At 31.9% G+C, this 14,960-nt stretch overlaps 1 long non-coding RNA gene across 1 annotated transcript; it reads right to left on the bottom strand.

Annotated features, from left to right (window-relative positions):
• Positions 1–3,340: 3,340 nt before the first annotated feature.
• On the bottom strand, positions 3,341–6,617 carry LOC132754019 (uncharacterized). Its single transcript, XR_009629030.1, has 3 exons — positions 6,416–6,617; positions 5,533–5,639; positions 3,341–3,920 (listed from the first exon to the last, which is right to left on the bottom strand). It is a non-coding gene; the product is annotated as an uncharacterized LOC132754019 (long non-coding RNA).
• Positions 6,618–14,960: the final 8,343 nt, after the last annotated feature.

Raw genomic sequence — 14,960 nt, 5'->3', positions numbered from 1 at the left:
TTTCTCTAATTTTAGCTTCTGTGACCTAGTTTTTCATCCGAGATGACCCAAGTTCGAACTCATTCGAGCTATTACCAAGACAAGCATTCTGACAAAGTTTGATGATGACTGAGGCAAAAGTGTGACCGCTAGAGTGTTAACGAACAAGTGTGGACGGACGACGAACGACAGACGACGGACATTCAACGATACTAAAAGCTCACCCTGAGCTAGCTCAGTTGAGCTAAAAACTGATACATAAAAGAAACAAGACTTTCGAATTTACAAAAATAACAAATACTTCTATTCCAATTGAACAAAATAAGCAACAATAGATATATCGATTTGGAAATCAGAACATACTGTTATACTGTGAAAGTATTCACTCACTTTATTACATATCTGCATTTTTACTCGCCTGCAAAGAATTTATGATCATCGTCAAAGAAAACTGGCCTCCATGTTATGAACAAATCTCACTAGACACCTTTTTCCTAATGGGGAATGTATTTGATTTTTATCAGGAGTGCAAATATCGGTCACATTATTTAAAATGGGCGACAGGAAATTTAGTAGGAAATACCAACAAGAAGTACCTTTAAAAAAGATACTCAGTCGTGGTCATTCTAGTTTAAATGCTTTGTGTCACTTTTAAGTCAGTTTTGTGTTGGTTTTAAGCCGGTGGATTGTTATTTATTATCAAGGATCAATAAGAAATTAGGCATAACATAAATTAGGTTTAACATAAAAATATTAAATTTCCTTACGCTATTTTAGAAATTTGTTTGGATTTTGACCCTGAATCTATGATTGAACTTTAAAACTGTTGTTTAGCTCATAATGTGGAATATTTTTTATTTTTGGTAAAACGTTTATTCGCGTGGTCATTTATTTTTCATCTTTTCAATAATATGATGTTCTGCAAATTCGCTATTATAATTTTTCCACTTGCGCTGGTGACAAATCGATTATATGTTGCCGACTCAATAAACATTTCGAAGAGCTTAGTCAATTTCACACTGAAGAATATTTAATGTTTAACTACAAGTACTGGCTAATTATTTTACTTGCTTCGTAGGTCATTTGAATATTTTGACGATAGCGCATTGTGAGCATTCGGGTCAGCTCTTGGCAGCGTGATCTGTGGACAATGATCAATGAAAATCCTACTTTTATTCAGTTCATCCCTGTGTATTTCACACGGGCATTCAAGTTGAAATTAAACAGCCGCAGGCAGAAAAGGAAAGCATACCCATACATGCTGCCGGATTACCTGTTTAACAACGTGAGAAATATTCTGACTAACCTTAACGTAATCTTTACGACGAATCAATTTATTTTACACTGCACATGAGTATGGTGGTCACAAGTTAAGTCGCACACTTCCCACAAACAAAATAATGAACAAGTATGCCATAATTATAATCAAACCCAAATCTGACTACCTTGTTTCAAAGCATTCCAAGTATTATTTTGTTTATGCATTGTTGTACACTGATAACCCAGCTATAACTAAAATATGTTTGATTATGTAACTTGAAAATATCTCATGTTATTGGCTGATACGCATGACTGTTAAAGATAACCGGGATTTCATAGCTATTTTTAATATACACGCATTTCTTGTTGGTTATGATTTGTTGTCTAAAAATAAAAATGTGTGTTAACTTTGTATTTTGCTTTTAAGGCAAAATCAATGGATTGTTATAAACTAAATATATTGTAAAAATATTATTTATGAAGAATACAAACCCGTCTTTTTAACTACCAATTAACAATTGTTACATTAAACTGTTATGGGAAAACAAAACAGATAAACATAGGTTATTGCAATTGTATGTTTATATATGTATATATCCCTCCTTAAGACCACCACGGAATTAAGACCATCCCGCTGTTAAGAGCATGATTGTAAAAGAACGGAATTTTAAGTTCTTTATATAAATGGTTTCATGAATCAGAATTATGACAACCCCGTTTATCCACTTTTAAGACCACCAGACTCAGTTCCAATTCGTTGTTCTATACTTTATTTGAACCAACCATTGAGACCATGTTAAAGTCAACATATACCTAGTAAACAAATTAGTTTATCTGTTGAATACTCATAAGCACGACACTTGATTTCACAAGGAGTCAAAAACTGTTAATACTGGGTTATTTTATGAAATAAGGTAATACTAGGTCAATTTTAGAGTCACTGGGGTTCTATGTTGCTTTCTCTTATAATATATAAATTACATACATCATACAATGATTAATATTGAAATCAGACCAAAAGTATTTAATATTAAGTTTCTTCAGAAATATGTTTTGCTCTCATCAAATTAAATATTATAACTTTTATGTTGTTTTTGTAGGTTAAGATAATATTGTTTGTTCATACAAAAATGACTAAAATAGACTATGGTCATAAAGCATATAAGCAATGGTAAGAATACCCACAACTAAGACCACACCGCAATTAAGACTACTTTTGTCTAGTCATGATGATGATCTTTATTGAGGGTTTTTACTGTTGATAATCTAACAAATACGACAGGAACTTAGTTTTTAAAAGTAAAAACAGAAAGGGCATTGTGCTTCATTCAAATTTATTTCATGTTCATAAAAGTAATTTGTGAATTTCATTATAAATGGATATCTGTTTTGTATAACTTTGATTGAAAACCGAATATAATGTATATGTAACAAAGATCAGCATAGTTCCCCTTTTTGTAATTATAACAGTATAGAAATATTAAACATTTCTGATGCATTTATATGCGTTAATTCTATACCTAAATTAGTACCTAACACTAAAAATAAAAGTTGTTTTTGATAAATACTCATATAATGCAAAACTTCAAAATAATTTTTGCCTTTATTATTTTGTATGAAAATACTGGTATTTAAACACCGTTGTGACCATTTTATACATCTTATTGATAAATCTCATAAAAAAATTTTACTTGTTCGCCTTCAGCAGTCTTTGGATGATAAAAGCAATGACTCTTTTTAAAGTGAAACAGTAAGATTAACTGTTTATACAATGAAACTTGTTATTTTAAACTTTCCATAACGGTTCAAATAAACGCTGGAATTGTGGAATCTATTCACTTTTGTTATAAGGCCTGTTCCCATTGGAAACAATCACCCTAAAGATCGGATTTACCTATCCTATCTCTAACCCAGTGATAGATTCTATCAGTCTCATATCGGTCGCCGTATCATCAATGACGTCATCAACGGGTGAGAACTTTAATTCGAATTTTATTGAAAGTGTCTATTGATTACACAAAGTTGGAACAGCATCGTATAGCAGCTATATGCCATGACTGAATTTTGAATATAACTAAAAAAAACAAATACAATATTTAAACCGAGTACTGCTATCATATTTTTTATTATTATCTAATTTATTTGATACAAATGACCTGGATTACTGATAGTTTCCTTTTATAATACAATGTTTCTTTGACGAAGCAGTCAATATATATAATATGCATAAGACAGGGAATGATTTACATAGTTTACTCAGTTTTTTTGTGTGTAGAAGCGGCGTGTAATACTCTTTGGAAAAGTTTCAACAATAATTCAGTGGTTATGTCAGTGTTGTCATTGTAAATTAAGTTTGATCTTGAAGTATTTTCTTTACAGACCAATTGTTTCTGCTCATAGTCGGTCTTGTACAGGGTTGTTTCTGTATCTGTTTCAAAAATACCACCAGATTTGTTCTGCCGTTGAATTACTATCTTTATAAATTCGTATGTTGTACTGTTAAGATAACCGTTGTTTGCTGAACAGGATTTGTATTGACCAAACATGCATATTGTCCTTCATCGTAAGACATTGTGTTTACAATCCTCAAGTTCCAATCTACTGCAGATGGTCTTTCGATACTGATTCTAGCATCATCAATTATTCGACGGTCATCGAGTGTCCTGGTCCGTCCAAACAACCTGATAATTATGAAGTAAAAACATTTACGAGAATTACCAGAAAAGTAAAATTAATAAGTCACATTTACCAAGTTAATATATTTATGTTTTTGATATATGTACACCAAATATATGCGTTCAAGTAAGTAAAAAAAAATCTTAATCTGGAACAATTTCTTATAATTTGACCAAAGTACAACATTAGATGATCCATTTTTTTTAGATATTTGACTGAGCATTCATAGATATATCTTTGATTAATATAAGAAGTCCTATGTGGATTCTACCGTAAACATGTAAACCTACTGCCTGATTTGTTATGTCATTTATACTATTTCCGTGCTATGTTATTATTTAAAACTAATGTTTACAGCTGTATTGATATGCAATGTACATATTACACTATAAATTGGTCAATAATCAATAATAATTTTGATTCTACAGAAAATATTTTTAATCGTAAAGCATGTGTAGTTTCACTTATCAGTCAATTAACGTGATGTCGAGGGTATTTAATGGTTGCTGATTCCTGCCATTTAGTTATGTCATGTTATCGCGTTAACGGACACCGACATGTTTGCATCATGCGCAGGAATTTAATCACCAAAGTCGATATGACTGAGTGATTAATTACAAAGCACGTGCTTTATTTATAGTGACATATTTGTGTCATTCGTGTTTTCGCCCCGCGATCCCGCAAAGCGAAAAGTCGAGAATAAAAAGATTAAATGGCGAGGGGCACGGAGCGAAAAGTCGCTTACTAGCAAGTGCGCGGGGCGAAGTTTAATTAATAAAACTTCGCCGCGCGCCCCCGTTAATAAGCGTGTTTTCGTCCCGCGAATAACCGTGTTTTCGAATGTCGCCCCACCATTTTAACGTGTTAATTCTCGAATTTTTGCTTGGCGGGGTCTCGGGGCGAAAACACGAATGGCATAAATCAGCCATCATGATAATTACATACTTTAATGCAAGAAAAAATTATATCTATTTCCCTTCCAACATGCTTATTAAAAAGTGAATTTATTTAAAAATGTTGAACTACATTGAGCGTAGAATTAATTTTCCTTACGCCATTTAGTTTATTTATGTCATATATGACGTCATATGACATGTGAGCATTCGTTTATTATGCTGTGCATACATATCGTGAACTTTTTAGGCATTATTGGAGTAAGGACTCAGGTACCACGATTACTGTACATCAAAGTTCTTAAATTTACCTTGGCTTTCAACAATATTTTAAAAAACGACCAAAGTCTGTAGATATAATGCTTGAAAATATCTGTGAGTAGGCATACATAAGGCCAAAATGTGGTTTTCAAAGCGCAACAATTTCCTACCAAACCGCTTGCCATTCCAAAAAGAATAGCATCAATTATAATGACTAAAATCATATGACATTATGTTTGACATTTAGCCATAAAACCACAGATAAACATGCTTGGAGATACTTGGAACTTTTAGTCCTTCCTTTATAAGTTCAAATCAGGAAATGGGCATTTAGTTCTATCATTTGTGAAACCTAGATAGCTTACCAAAGATCAGTGATTGTACTTATAATAGTAAAAATGATAAGAGAGGCCAATAAGGTCTTCTTTAACGAGTAAAACTGAAAATACTATAATTATTTTACCCTGTGACCTCACAGTTTCTGTATTGGACAAGGTAAGATTGCGGTGTCGCCTTCTATGACTGTAACATTTGAAGATGGACTTGTCATCTCGGGTTGACATCCTTGCTCTGTTAAAATTTCAAACATAGTAACTTAAAGCTGACATTTAGTAACTCTTTCTTCTTAGAACTTGGTACATGTATATCATACATGAAAGGCAAACAATTACAGTAATTGCAAACATAATGAAATGTTTCATGTGTCAAAAAATATTATGATACGCTATTAATTTATTGACACAATTTCGTTCAGGACCAAACAGTAAATGTAAAGTAAAACATTTCTCGTTTGTAAACAATTAGTTAAAGATTGCTAACGGGATGTACATAAAAAATCTGAATGAGATAAATATATATAAATAAATATATGAAAAAATATAAAACGAGGCAAACTGTTGAGAATTTATTATTTTTACATATTAGTAAAATGCAAGAGTTACTCGATGTGGTGGTGATGATGGTGGTACTGTTATTATTTACTCTGAATCACGACAGTAAAACATATTGAATCTACCAGAATACAGATCAACCACCGTTACTCGATGTATAAATAATTTCTTTATTTATTTATCTAATAATATAATGATAAATATTGATATCAATTCAAGAAACTGCTACTGTAATATGAACATATGTTAATATCCTTGTTAACCTAGCTATGCAAATTACATGTCCATAACTTCAAAATTGAACAATTGATTCCTTTTTTTTTAAATTTAGAAATTAAATTGAATGTCCTACAACATATTTGTTTTAAGAGATCAGCACTTGATGAATGATGTTTTAAAATTAAGAAAATAAGAAGGGAAGAACAGAAAATAAGCATGATAATAAGAAATATTTACCTGCAACACAAGGATTTACGACCAAGATGAAAATGATTAATTTCAAAATATTGTCCATCTTTTTATACAAATGTAGAATGTTTAATATCTAAATAGAATCAATGCCAATAGAATATTTATGTCCAAACTCTTCGTTTTAGTAACAGGATTTGTAAAGTTACATTATATCTAATAACGTATTTTGTATCAGGACATCGTGCATGTTTTTTGTAAAGCAAGCAGTTTATAATGTCAAGTCAATTTGTGGAACATTATCGTATCTCTGATAAAAGGTCACCCTTCAGATGTGTAATATGGTGCGAACCTTTAGATGAATGACTCATTCTCTATACTTATGGTCTGATTACTTATTATTTGATCATAAAACAGAGTTTTCTCTTCTCAATCTGACACTGATAGTGTTGTTATATCTGTCCCAGTTTTCCATGTAATTGTATGACACAAATGTAAAATGCATTTTTATCTAAAGTTGTTCTGCTGTATTGGTATTATTATTATTATTATTATTTCTACTACTACTTCTATTATAAAGTGTAAAGCTTTACGAAGGAAATAGAAAAGAGATTCCATATCAGTTTACTAACTACAAAGTGGATTGCAGAAAGTACAAAAATGCAACTTATCGTTTGTCTGACAGATCCGAATGTCGCATTCAACTCGTTTTTGAAATCATTCGTCTTTAACTCCAGATTTCTGTAATTCTATGTTTGGGTACGTATTCAATTCAATTGATTTCGAAGACGCAGACATTTCGAGGCTTATTGTTTAAAAGTTATAGGTTTGTGGGAAATATTACAAAAAAAACATAATGCTGTTAAAAACTTCTATTACTCGTGATGTTTTTCATTCTATTATACCACAGTAAACTGTAAAGGGAAGGGCCCACGATAATGTTGTTAGAACTTTTGGCCCAACCCTTTTGTATGTACACTTGATTATGTCTGTAAAAATTTATGAAATTGTATATTGTGTGTATATTTATACAAGAAAATATTATTAAACTAAACTAAGTAATCTGTAACGTTCCAGAATTCTCAACAACTAAACCAAACAAACATTAACACTATTCAGTCTAACCTTGTATTGTTTGAACTCGAGAAATTACTTTTTTTATTCTATGTTGTTTTATTCTACCATGTTATCTACTTTTTACAAAATATACAAAGAGATGTATTTGATGTAAAAATCAAAACACCCACTCCTGTTATACGATTGATGAGCTATACTAAATCCAGATGTTCAAGAATATTCTGTATAAGCGTTTTACCATTATTGTTTGAACAATTTACTTCGATACCCTCTTTCTGAAGAGTGTTTCAGATCTGTGTTCCATGCATAAGGTACTTTTTGTATCAGCTTCGCTGATAAATTTCTACAAGATTTCCTGATTAAAAATCCACTCAGACACCATTTTTTGCAATCATGTGTTTATTTTCACAAGTTAACCAAACGAGGTTAAAGACGGGGAAATCAGTATAGATTATAAAGAACTAAAATCTCATATGGTGTCATTGTCACTCTGAATTTGTCTGTACATTGTGAACTTCGAAAACTTAGACTCTGAAGCGGGAAAACAGTGTCGGATATTTTGTTTTCTAGACAATATTTTCATTACAAGTTTTTTTTCTATTAAAACGTATTGTTGCCTATGTAAAAATAGAAAATGTTAAGTCACTTTGACCACTTGCAAGAAGAACTGTCATTTGTTTAAGGGAAAAAACATCACAACAAAGTTTAAGGTTAGGTAATAATATATTTTCTCGATATCTATGTCAGTCATGATTGCTCTGATTTGATGTCTTTACACAAATATTTTTTATCATTTTGAGTTGGAAAACAAAAGTTTGAAGAGCTAAAATTTTTTGCACTGAAATACTTTTTGTGAAAGGCGGCCGTGAACAAAGAAGTATTTTAGAAAGCATTGCCATGCATAGGGTTTTTTTTATTTTCAAACAATAATTTCCGAAATCAATGATACTGATGACTTCCATTGTACGTCTATCAATGCGTCCATTAAAGTTTGTTTTGTATTTTATATCTGTATGTTTTGTCGTCAATTTCAGGGTCCTATATTACTTTTGTAATTAATAAAATGCTTATTTGTATTTGTTGGCTCTCATTTATTAAACAATTACTCTAGTATGTTTTCGAATAGGTTCGATAAACGTCATTGTTCAGCTAAAAGCTTCTATATAAAGATACCAGAACAAAACGAGTAATACGACCAGAACGTCCAATATATTTAAATGCGATGAGAACAATGCCGAATTACCACAAAAAATGGATCGAATGATACTCTAGTGAATTAAAAGGTATGTTAAACTTCAGTGATAAGGTGAAATGATAACGCAACAAGCAAACCATAATGATTCATAAACTTATAGTTTTATTTGTAGTTTTGTTCAAATGTTTATTATTTATAACGGTCCGTGGACAAACATATTCGCAGGCAGGACAACTTTTACAGGATATGATGTCAGATTATTATAAGGAAGTAATACCACTTCATAATCAGTCGGAGTTTCTAAAAGTTAACATATTTGTTTCGGTGCATTCTATCTCTGAAATTAATCTTGTAAGAGGGTTTACAACTTTAACTTTTTCTACAATGTGTTCATGGGTTGATGAAAAGATTGCTTGGGCACCGTCTAAATATGGTGGGAAGGAATATATTTTACTTAATCAAAACACAATTTGGACACCTACGATTCAAATTTCAACAGGTATGGAATATACTGTTGTAGGTAGTAATGAGCAACGTGTTAGATACAGTTATGTTGGACAAGCTACGTGGACCCCAGCTAATATTGTAAAAAATAGGTGTATTTTTCACCTGAAATATTGGCCGTTTGATAAGCAAATATGTTACCTAGCTTTTACTCAAATTGAATATAAAGTCAATGACTTACAGTTTGGTATCATTGGAAATGGTATTGATACGTCTGAGGCTGAAATGCTAGAATGGACTATCGAAGAATCTTTTGGCAAGATTTATGTCATACACAACAACAGTTTTGTTATTTACTTTTTGAAATTAAAACGGCGTCCAACGTTTTATGTCTTAACATTGATAGTTCCTATGACGCTATTGAATCTACTGGCACCTTTCGTATTTCTTCTTCCAAGTGCATCAGGTGAGAGAATTGGATTTTCTATTACCATTTTACTGTCCATCACAATATTTGTGACAGTTATATCTGATGAAATACCGAGGACGGCTGACCCAATAGCTCTCATATGTGGCTATGTTATGTTACAGACAATGTCGTGTATTATTATATGTGTAACTGTTATTGTAAACCTTCGGCTGTATCACAGAACTGACAGCAAAATAAATTCATTGCTTAAACGGCTGTACAAAAGAGTTGAAAATGAAGAAAGCAAAAAGCACTTGAAAAAAAAAAAATCTCAGAAGTCAGTATCGATGGTAACAGAAGATTCTGTGGATTCTAACATAAACATGGAAAGACAAACTGTACAACATGAGAACAATGATAAGAAAATTATAACTTGGCAGGACATTAGCGTATTAATTGACAAGATACTTTTTATCTTGTTCGTAACAATTGTTTCAATTGCGTCTGTGTCTTTTGTTATTTATTTACCAACTGCTTCGGATTACCAAGACTCACCAATTTAGAATTTTTAATATTTGTCAGCAAATAAAGGAATAAAATATATGATATGGATTTATAGTCGATCTGGAAAGAGGTGACATTATCTGATAAAAACCTTTTCAAATTTGTCAGGTTATCATAATGGGTGCATTTTAGCCAATTCCCTACATCTTTATTACACTTGAAGAGACTTCCCGATTTTGTTAACAATATTTACCTCTCTTGCTAAAAAGGCAGCCATTTCGGGGGTCAATATTCTGTATAATGTAATTGACAAAATATAAAAAAATCAATATTCACGAAAAGGCAAGTAGCTACACATAGTTAATAGCCATGTACAAATAGTTTATAGCCGAGTGTTTTGCACCTTTCACAGGATACAGCCATACCAAGAGTGACAATGACAACATCTGACAATTTAGTTCTTTATCATCATCACCGCTTTTCGTATTTGTAGTCATTACATAACAGTGTATAGTCGATTTTAAACATTTAACAGTTGTATTTGAGATAAAACAAAGAAAATACGTATCATTGGTGATGTTATAGTAATAAGTAATCGAAATAATTTCATTTTATTTGATGATACATTTATCAAATATACATGTATCTATGCATCTGCAGCTGCATGTATATACCTACAACAAAACCATTCAAACAGGAAATCTGTATTATAGCTTAAGTACAAGGAAGTTGTTTCGGCTCACAGTACGGTTAGAGTAACTATTGTTGTTTCAACAGGATTTGATCGTTTTATTATACATTTGTATACACCTTGATCGCCATACATTGTATTTTCAATCCGCAAGTTCCATTCTAAGGCAGACGGTCTCTCGAGAATCTTTCGTTTGCCGTTAGACATTCCACTTTCAGTCCGGGACATCCAAAACACCTACAAATATTTGCAGTTTTCAAAAGTGACCAGAATATTTTAGAAACGTAAAACTGATAGATACCTACTCTGGCATTTTACATGGATAACAATATAATAAATCATATATATATTGACATTGCTTTTTTTGTTAACAAATACATTGTGTTACATGGCTAAAACTAAATGAATTAATTATTTGAAGTTTTGATCATGTAGCGCAGACAATCAGAGGATGGTGAATTTCGAAAATATGACCATGAAAAGGCGGAAGATGATCGCAAAATTTAAAATATCGAAACAAAGAAAAGTCAAAAGTATGATGGTTAAATCACGAAATTATATCAAGTTTTCACCATCAACATTTTGTTAATTCGACTTTTCACCATCGTACTTTTTACTTTTTGCCATCGTTCTTCCGAATTTTTACCGTCGTGGTTTCGTTACTTTCACTTTCCACAACTGTTTTTTTTTAGTTTTCGTTGTTTCGAGTCAGGTGTGTGTCGCGGTGATCCTAATGGGACACAGTAGTTCTCTGTCAAATTTAACCTGGCAGAATGGTGTCCTCAAACGTTTAAAAAGATTCCTGTGTTCAAACCAGTGAAACAAATTGATTGTCGCTTTGATAATTGAACCTACGATGGTCGATATGGCAGAATTGTAGAATTAATTTCGATTATTTTTAGAACCCCGATATTGAAATGGAGAAAAACTGATGCAAAATCCGATTTGTAACGTTGACTTTTGATCTATGTTATTGTGTTTACACATTTTACAGTTGTATATACATATTGTAGAAGTGTACATCACAGCCACGTGTTCAGAATCAATGCAGACTGAAGATACAAATTATTTGAATATAATACATCCTAGGAGTACAAATGCATTTGGTATCTTCACTTATTGTAATATTTGCGGGGTCAATAAACAAAGATTAAAAGACTGTTAAAAGTATATCAAAATATTATTTTGTCATTATGTATTGACATCTGGCCATTCGTTTAATATAATTTTATTATACAAATAATTTATGGATTCAGGTGTAGTAAAAGTATGCAAATGAATGCTAACATTATAAAATTTACTTAATCAAATTATACGAGAAAAATAATACATGTATATATATTAGAAAACTTTAACCCCATGAGCATATTGCGAAAAATGGCCGTTTTCATTGAAAAGCCTCTTGTAACAAGTTCCAACTGCTATGAAACTATGAAAAATGCTTCAATACTGATGAAACTTGGCGCATATGTTAACTGAACCATAACCTCTGTAACAAATTGCTCTATCTTAAATTTCCTGTTACAATGGCAACAGGGGGACGTCTCAAAATTGCGAAAAATCACTATTTTGCATTGTTATTTTCCATCAAAACTGATTTCAAAGTGCTGCAACTTCTCAATGCAATGCGATAGAGTAAAAGGCTTTTCAGCGTTGGTTACAAAATAGATAAATAAAGAATCCCTAAAGAAAGCCCAACACGGCAAAATTGAAAATGTTGCAGGCTCGGTTTGATTGAGCCTGTTCATGGACGGTACTGGAAAGTGCAAGTTACCGTCCACGCCCCCTAGCACCGGCTTAAGCAGAATTCAACATTTAAACATGAAATGGTAGAATTTTGAATTTAGAAACATCCGCAGATGTGTTCATACGGCGGTTATCTTAAGTATACAAGTCACCTTAAGATGGACCAGAGGCTAATTTTAGCCTGCCATATGTCCAAAATTTTCTTGGGGAGGAAGGGGACTACCGCCCCCTTCAAACCCCCGAAACAGCAGGGGAGACATCCCCCTTCTGGCAACCGTCTGATGTATCATTTTGATGGGGGGCCGCGCCAATATAGTCGTCACTTTTTAACAACATTTCTCAAACGAAAAACAATGTTTGGAACCTAAATATGGCATTTTTTCACTGTTTGATGCCTCAAAAAGGGAGGGGGACAAAAAGCCGTCAAAGGGAAAAGGTGAATATTCCTTTTAATACGAGATATATTTAGATATTTTATTGAGAGATATACATGTATTAATAGATAAAAATATCTTTTGATACACTCATTTTAATGATCCTTAAACCTATAATACTTACAGTATCATATAATTATACAGACAATTCGGTAAAAGCAATAATTTTCAAATTAGGTTTTCCCAAACTCACAATATGACTTTAACAGTGCCGATGTGTCTTTAGACGTAACCAAAATTGATAAAGTTTAATCTAGATAAAATGTTTTCCTTGGTGCTATACTTACCTTAATATACTTGCGATTACACGGTTTTCTAGGGCGCAAGGTAAGACTGCGTCGTCGCCTTGCTTGACAGTTACATTTACAGTTGAATTTCTCATTACTGGATGACATCCTCGTTCTGTAAAACAATCAGACACAATGAATTAAAGCCGGCATTTCTAGTTTAATTATTTAACTATTTTAGTAGAACTTAGCATATCATATGTTAATCTCTAAAAATAAATGAAATAAGACACCAATAACAATAATTACAAATATGAGCATATGTTTCATGTATTTATTCATTTATTACAGTCCCATTTATCGAAACCATTTCGTTTCCGATACATGCAAAATAGTGTGAGGCAAAACTTGTGGTATATATTATAGTTTGCCGACAGGATATACATGTAAATTATTATTTCTCTATATTTACTATAATATGATTAACAGAATACCGAGTTATAACTTTGCATACGAGATGTGTTCAACAATTCACGAAGTTTTATTTATTTTTGCTAAAAACAATTGTACTTGTACTTTAAAATCCAAACTTACACGTTCCGAATATTCATCTTAGCCCGTAATAAATAGGAACATCCACTTTAATTTCTTTTTATTTATTTCCTCTAACATAAGATATTTACTAGTTTTTTTTTAAACATTATATTATGAAATGTTTATAATTATAAGGATGCACGCGTGACTAATCTGAAAAGGAGAAGAATACCGTGTAAAAAATACTTACCGCCGGCACAAGTCTTGGTGATAATGATGAAAAGAATAAAATTCAAAATTTTGTTCATCTCTTTTATTTTAAACAGTGACTTTTTAATGTGTCCACAATTCTTGTATGTTCTTACTCTTTGTTCCGGTAATATGAAATAACACTTCAAATGGATGTTAACCTATATTTATAGCATGTTCAAATATCAGGAATTTGTAATTACATAGTACTCGTACTCTTATAATGACAACTTTCAAAATTAAGTTAATTGCTGTGACATTATCGTATCTCTGGATAAAGGTTAGTCATCAAATGATTTTAGTGCATTTTGTATGTGACCCGTGCTGCTTTTGCGACTTCTTAAAAATGGAATGCCACGGCCGTGCATATACGTATTTTGACGCGAGGTCATTTGCGTTACACAAACATGGCGTAAAGCGCGGAAAATGTTAGCGTGACACAAGTATAGGTGCGTCAATAAAAAACTATTGTTTCAACTGAAAAATGGTTCTTTTCTTGGCATGTGATATGTAAAATAACACACTATTCCCTTAACAAGCAAAAAGGGCAATGTATTATAATAGGATATAAAGAATTGTTTACACGTCATATTACAAAGTGACGTCAGCAAAAAATTGCTTCTACGCTAAATGTTGTTCAACATATTTTCTTAATTCTCTTTTTCATAACATGTTAGAATTAAAGTATTTTTTTTTTGCTTGCGTTCTATATAGGTTATTGAATGAGTGTAGGTTCTATACGAACAAGTGGAAAAATATTATATTATGCGATCCTTTGGCGAGAATGACATGTAAGATCGAAATATATTTCAATGAGTGGACACCAGATGCAATATTTTCACGAGTGGCATAGCCACGACAGAAAATAAACTAGCTGGTGTTCACGAGCAAAAAAAACAAACAAATTGTTTAATGTATTTTATGCTTGTTAGTGATTTAAAGTCATTTTTACTTGTTGTGTCGAGTAACGTCATGCGGTCTACTTCACGGCGTCAACACATCATCATCAAACAAAATTCCACTTTCTACTGCAAAGCATGTTATAAATTGTCTAGTTAAACGAGTTTATTAAATCTAGTAATG

Source organism: Ruditapes philippinarum, unplaced genomic scaffold, assembly GCF_026571515.1.
Source record: "Ruditapes philippinarum isolate M1 unplaced genomic scaffold, ASM2657151v2 ctg2508_1_1_1_1, whole genome shotgun sequence".
Lineage (NCBI taxonomy): Eukaryota > Metazoa > Mollusca > Bivalvia > Venerida > Veneridae > Ruditapes > Ruditapes philippinarum.
This window is presented reverse-complemented; position numbering and strand designations above follow the sequence as displayed.